The sequence below is a fragment of the Papaver somniferum genome, chromosome 9, assembly GCF_003573695.1.
Source record: "Papaver somniferum cultivar HN1 chromosome 9, ASM357369v1, whole genome shotgun sequence".
Lineage (NCBI taxonomy): Eukaryota > Viridiplantae > Streptophyta > Magnoliopsida > Ranunculales > Papaveraceae > Papaver > Papaver somniferum.
In genome coordinates, this window is record NC_039366.1 from 9,227,517 (window position 1) to 9,233,893 (window position 6,377).

Consider the following 6,377-nt stretch of genomic DNA (forward strand, 5'->3'; position numbering starts at 1 on the left):
GGCCTCATCTTCTAGGGAAGAGGTTCCTTTGACAAATCTTCTGGGGCTCGAAAAGTCTTTGATCGCGCGGTGTCTCGTCCTCGTGATGATTAGGAGTACGCAGCACCGACTCGTGCTGTCGCTTTTGATGTTCCTCCCTACGTTCTGTAGTGCCCGAGCTCTGCCGCCCCCTCCTACAACTTCTTTTAAAGGGAAGATACAAAGGTGGTGTTCCGAGGGCTGAATCTTCAAAAATCCTTCTTTGAAGAGAAAGGCTTCCGAGCGTTCATTGGTTCATCCGGTCCCGCCGAGGAGGATGAGGCTGCCCCATTGATACGCAGCGTTTCGGTCAGCAAGAAAAAAGTAACGTTCAAGCATATTGATCTCGAGATTTTCAAGGAAAAGCATGAGCTTCAAGCCTTCGAGTTCGTTTCTATGCCCCTGAGGATGATATTACTTATGAGCTTATCTCAAAGTATGAGTTCGATGAATTTCATTTGTTGACCACGGTTGGTGCGTTCGAAGCTGGTCTTATGCTGCCGTTGTACAAGTCAGGTGATTCCTTCTACTATGATGTGCTTGCTAGTCGTGAAGGCTCTTCCACCAATACTCACAGCCGTTCTGTATCGCAACTATCGGGGAATTATCTCCGCGCCCTGAAGGAATGCTATCTGCGGAGTAAGGGGGAGACGACAATGACTTGTTACGTTCCCAATCCCGCGGAGAAGGAATGGTATACTCCTGAGAATTTCAATAACTCCTTCGGTGATTACGTCAACAGTAGGAACCGTAAGCCGTGGAGTGTCAGCCTCCGGAATCTCGCTGCTCCTCGGGGCGAAATTCGTTTGTTAAATGAGGTCAGCGATGCCAAGCTGAAGTATGTTCCCGGCACGGAGGGGTCTAGTCAGCGGAAACTTTTCCCGGCCCGCGAGAGGATCAAGCGCGACCATGACTACGAGTGGCACGCTACCGTTATCGAAGTGGTTGGTCCATGGGCGTACGGTTGGATCCTGGTCCCCGCGGTTGGCGTCCTACTGAGAGTAGCAAGCCGCGTGAATCTCCTCCTGCTCGTTATGGAGATTTCTGTCCCTGGCGTTTAAACTTCGCAGGTATGAATTTTCCTTATGCCCTTGACGTTGTGAGGGAGACGAGGAGGAAGGTTCTGGTGCTATACTTCCACCGAGGAGTGCCTCGACTGCTCAGGTACGCGGATTCTAGCTGCGCTTCTCTTCTTTAGAAATTCAACTGTTCGGGAAAAATAATTCTTTGGTTTTCAGGTGTCGAAGAAGAAAAAGATTAAGCCGAAGCAGTCTTCTACCATTGTGATGGGTGAGGCTGAGGCCCATGAAGAAGTTACAAGTCCGGTGAACGAAGAGTTTGCTGAGGATGAGGAGATTACAGATGGGGAGGAACGTACTGGTACTTCCCCTATCAATGTCGAAGAAGAGGTCTGGTGGTCAAGATGGTGATGAAGGGAAAAAACACGCGTGTTATTGGTGATATTTCTGTCCCTGTTGGGATGCCACGGATACTCTCCCCACCCTTTCTCAAGAGTTTTCTTTTGATCGGCTGTATTCTACAGGGGAGTTTATGGATGATGCCCTCGATTTTCCTGAGGACTTCTCTCTACTGTCCCCCAATGATGATTGGGATGTCCTCGGGGGTGCTAGTAACGGAGACGCTGCTGTTCAAGATGGTGGCGCGGAGGAGCATGGTGCGCATGTGGTGCCGACATTTGTGCTGATGGGGCCGTGTCAGAAAAGGGGAAGTCGGTGATTGATTCGCCTGCTGCGGATCTCCCTCATTCGCCGACATCTGAGGGTGAGGACGCCATAATGGATTGGCTCAAGGAAAAGAATCTGCTATTTGTCCCTCATCCCCCCCTGTTGTTGCTGGTGAAAAGGATTCTGATGCGTATACCCGTCGTATGATGGAAATGTCTTCCAAGGCGGGGTGTCTGAGGCCTGGGGAAGAAATTTGAGTGTTCCCGAAGCTACCCTTGTGTCGGAGCCTCCTACTTCCGTTGCAGATATGATGGCCATAGCCGACGGGTATCAATATGGCTTTCCTCAGCAGCGTGTCTTGGAGGTAAATTTTCGTACGTACTTCTACGTGACGATCCAATTCTTCGGTGAAATAATGTTTTTCGTCTTGATGTGTAGATGATGAGGAGTGAGCATTGTAACCACGTGCTGTATCAGTTCTTCAAAGCGAAATCTCTGAAGCTCGAGGCTAAGCTTCGTCACAGAGAAAAGGAATTATCTGCGGCTGAGGTGGAAATAGAAGAGCTGAAGAAAAGCCTCAAGGAGAAAGAAAAGCTGGGTGAAGCGGAGGCCAGTCTTCGTTCAGAGCTTGTTGCTGTTCGCGCTGAGTTAGAGCAAACTCGCGGCCAAGTTTCAGCTTTCACAGGTTTGGTTCTTTTTTTCTCTTTTTCCCTCGCAGTGTGTCGTCATTCCTCTATTTCTTAGTTGTTCTGTCTGAGTCTCCCCACCCTATCTCCAGTGGGTGGTGTCCCCGAGCTGATATGGCTTCGAAACGAAAGGGCACGGCAGAAATCTCGTATTAAAGAACTTGTTCAGAAAATTAAAAGTGAAGCCAAGAAATGGGATGCTCGGGCTGAGGTATGGCGCGCAAGGCATGTTCAGATGGTCGACATGCAAAATCTGTATAACCATGACCGTGCTTTATTTAATGGTACGCTGCTGTGGACACGTGATAGTCTGCGGGAATCCCGTGAGCGTACTTCTTTGTTGGAGTCTAGGATACAACTTCTGGAAGAGGAATTACAAAAGGCTCGATCCCTCCCTTTTCCAGGAGTTGAGGATAGTGCGCGGTGTCTTATCAGAGAAAGGGACAATGCCCGTGCCGAAGCCAATGCTCTAAGCAAGGCCCTTGCCGCGTCCCGCGTTGAAGTAGCTCGTCAGGCTGAGTCTGAGAGGAATCTTGAAGTGTGTATGTACAGATTGAGCAAGGGGGTATCAGAGATAAAAAAGAAGTCGACCACCTTCGTCACATGGATTCGATGAAGCAGGTAGAATTAGATGCCAGTCAATTTACTCTCACCAACCTTCAACTAGATTATAAGAAATTATCCGCGGAATATGATCATCTTGATGAAGCGCGAGATGCGGTTGTTAATGAGTATGAAGAAGCTTCGGCTTGTGTCGAAGGTATAACCCTATTCCATCGAGTGTGATTGTGTTTTTCTGTGCTAACTCCCTGGTGTTGTCTTTTTCAGAACTCGAGGGACAACTTCGCGTTGCAAATGAAAAACTTGAAAAGGCTCAATCTTCCTTAGCGCAGCAGGAAGAACAGACTAAGCATTTTAAGAGTTTGGCGGCATCCCGCGAAGAGGCCGTCGGTGCTGCTTCTAAAGAAGTGAGTCGTCTGTCTTCATTGTTATCCCAAGCCCAACACGGACGACAGTTATTAAGCACAAGGCTCGGTGTCAATTGGCTGAGGAGACGAACAAGATGCTAGAGAAGATAGAACTTGGCCTAAAGAACGAGCATGGTCTTGTGAAGAATTATCCGCGTCGTCCAGTTCCTGCTGCCTTGCCTGGCTCCTCGGGACCCTCATCTGGTGGGAGCGTCCCTTCAAGTCTTCGGAACGATCCTGCTGATGGGGCGGCATCATCTAGGTAGAGACCGCTGCATTTTGTAGAGACCGCAGCGTCATTATCCTTCCACTTTTTGTAATCATGTAAAAAGAATATTTTTTGCTAGTATCATGTAAAAGGAATATTTTTTGATGTGTACTCTTCCTTGAATTGGCCTTCACTTTTTGTAATCGTCCTTATGAAATGGATCCTTTTCTTGATATACCTGCAATGTTGGTTTGTTTTTATTTTAAGCATTGTGATGAAAGACTCTAAAAATAAAAAAGGATTTTAAGTGTTTGGGTGCGATCCCGAAGGGAGGTACCTTCGTGATCGGCTTGAGACCTGTCTCCCCGCTGGCGAACCCTTGGCCAGAGGATTCCCAGACGGTGGGGGCCGAGGCAACGTTCTAGGATATGGGGTTAAAAAATTTACATACACCCATTCCGTCGACCCGTTGCCTTAAGATTGGTTGGGTATCTCTTTCTGCTGGGTGCCTTCCCCCTGGTCTTACACTTATGGACACTGACGGGGGAGCCCTGAGAGATTGTAGATTAACTACTTTCCCCAATATTGTCGATAGGTTTAGTGGATACATAGAAAGCTTGTTTGATTGATAGGTTGAGGCCTGCAATTCCTCGTCCAGAGATAGAAACATGTAGAGTGGTCACACTCCCTTCTTCTTCTGGTACCCTTCACGCAGTTGCAAGGCTGCGTTGCCTATGGGAAGTATGGTTTGAGCCACTTAGCATTCCAAGGATGTCGGAGGACTTCGCCTTTCAGATTACGAAGGTAGTAGGAACCGCTTCCCGCAATATCATGTATTATAAAAGGTCCTCCCCACGTAGGTGCTAACTTTCCCCATCTCTTCTCTCGTTGATACTGTGGGATTGTTCTTAACACATACTGCCCTTCTACAAAATTCCGGAGCTTTACCTTTTTGTTGTACTCCCTTGCAAGTCTTCGTTGGTAATTTTCCATCTTCTGCAATGCTGCTTCCCTTCTTTCTTCTAGGTCGTCCAATCTCTCTAACATCATGTCTGTTGTGAGATTTTTATCCCACGCTTCGGTCTTTGTGGTTGGCATGAGTATCTCTGTAGGGATGACTGCTTCAGCTCCATAAGTGAGAAGAAACGAGGATTCCCCCGTGGCGGATCTTCGCGTTGTCCTGTATGCCCATAACACATTGTGCAGCTGTTCACACCATCTCCCTTTATGCTCGTCTAATTGTTTTTTGAGTATAAGGGCGAGGGTCTTATTGGTAGCTTCCGCTTGCCCGTTGCTTTGAGGGTATATGGGGGTGGATTTGTTCTTTCTTATCTTGAAAGTATCGAAGAGCATGTCTATATTTTTCCCCTGTAATTGTTTACCATTATCAGATACAATTTCAGCGGGTATACCGAATCTGCAAATGATGTTCTGGAATATGAAAGTAAACACATCCACATCTCTGATCCTGGCCAAGGCCTTAGCCTCCACCCATTTACTGAAGTAGTCCGTGGCTACTATCAAAAATCGTCTTTTCCCTGATCCTTCGATGAAAGGCCCGACGATGTCTACGCCCCATTTTGCAAATGGCCACGGGCTATCGACGGAGTTTAACATTGTTTCCGGCGCGTGGATCTTTTTGGCGAAGAGCTGACATTCTTCACACCGTCGGGACATCCTCGCGGCATCCTGTATCATTGTCGGCCAGTAATATCCTTGCGTTTTTGCTTTGTCAGCTAGTGATCTCATGCCGCTATGATTCCCCGCGTCACCATAATGGATATCATTTAGAATTCGATGCCCCTCTTTCCGGGACAAGCAACGTAGTAATGGTCCGAGGAAGGATTTCTTGTACAGGACCCCATCCCGAAGATCATATCTTCCTACTTTGGAGAGTATCTTCCTAGCTTGTTTCTGATCCACAGGTAAGCTTCCTTTTTCGAGAAAGGCATGGATCATCACTCTCCAGTCATCTTCGTTGCTGAAGTCTTCGTCTTGATTTGCTCTTGACAGGATATCTTCTTCGTCAAAGTCGTTATGGATGTCTTCTCCTACCTAGTCTTCGATATTTTCTTCCACTGTATCTTGATTGGTAGCGAAGGAGAATTGAGATGCAATCGAAGGCTCGTATACCCTTTCTATTTTAATAGCTTCGACGTTTTTATCCCTCAGCATGGATGATATATATGCTAGGGCATCCGCGTGCCTGAGGTCCCTTCTGCATAAGTGCCGGAACTTGATGTTCGGGATTTGTGATGCCAATGTTTGGACCAAGGCCATGTAAGCTGAGAGGGTGTCATCGTACACATTATACTCGAGCCCTATTTGTCGTATGACAAGCTGCGAATCACTTGTCAGCCTTACATCGGTTACCCCCATCTCTATTATTATACGGAGGGCATGTACGACAGCTTCGTATTCAACGATGTTGTTGGTATGCTCTTTGAATTCTAACCTAAGTGCCTGTATAATCCTTTCTACGGCTGGGGTGATGATGACAATGCCTATTCCTGCTCCTTCCTTATTTTTGGATCCGTCGACGAAGACTTCCCATTGTCTTTGACTCGCAGGTTCGAGGATATCCATTGGATCCTTGTTTTCTTCCTCGGCTTCTGGTATTCCCTTAATCTCTTCGTCGTTGTCAAGGGGGAGGTCTGCTAAGAAATCCGCCAGAACTTGGGACTTCCGAGAATGTTGAATTTCATGAATGATGTTGAATTGGTCCAGATGGGTGTTCCATTTGGCTATTCGGCCCACTTTTCCCGTGCTTTTGAGGACTGCTTCCAATGGTGCTTTGCATGAGACCCTGACA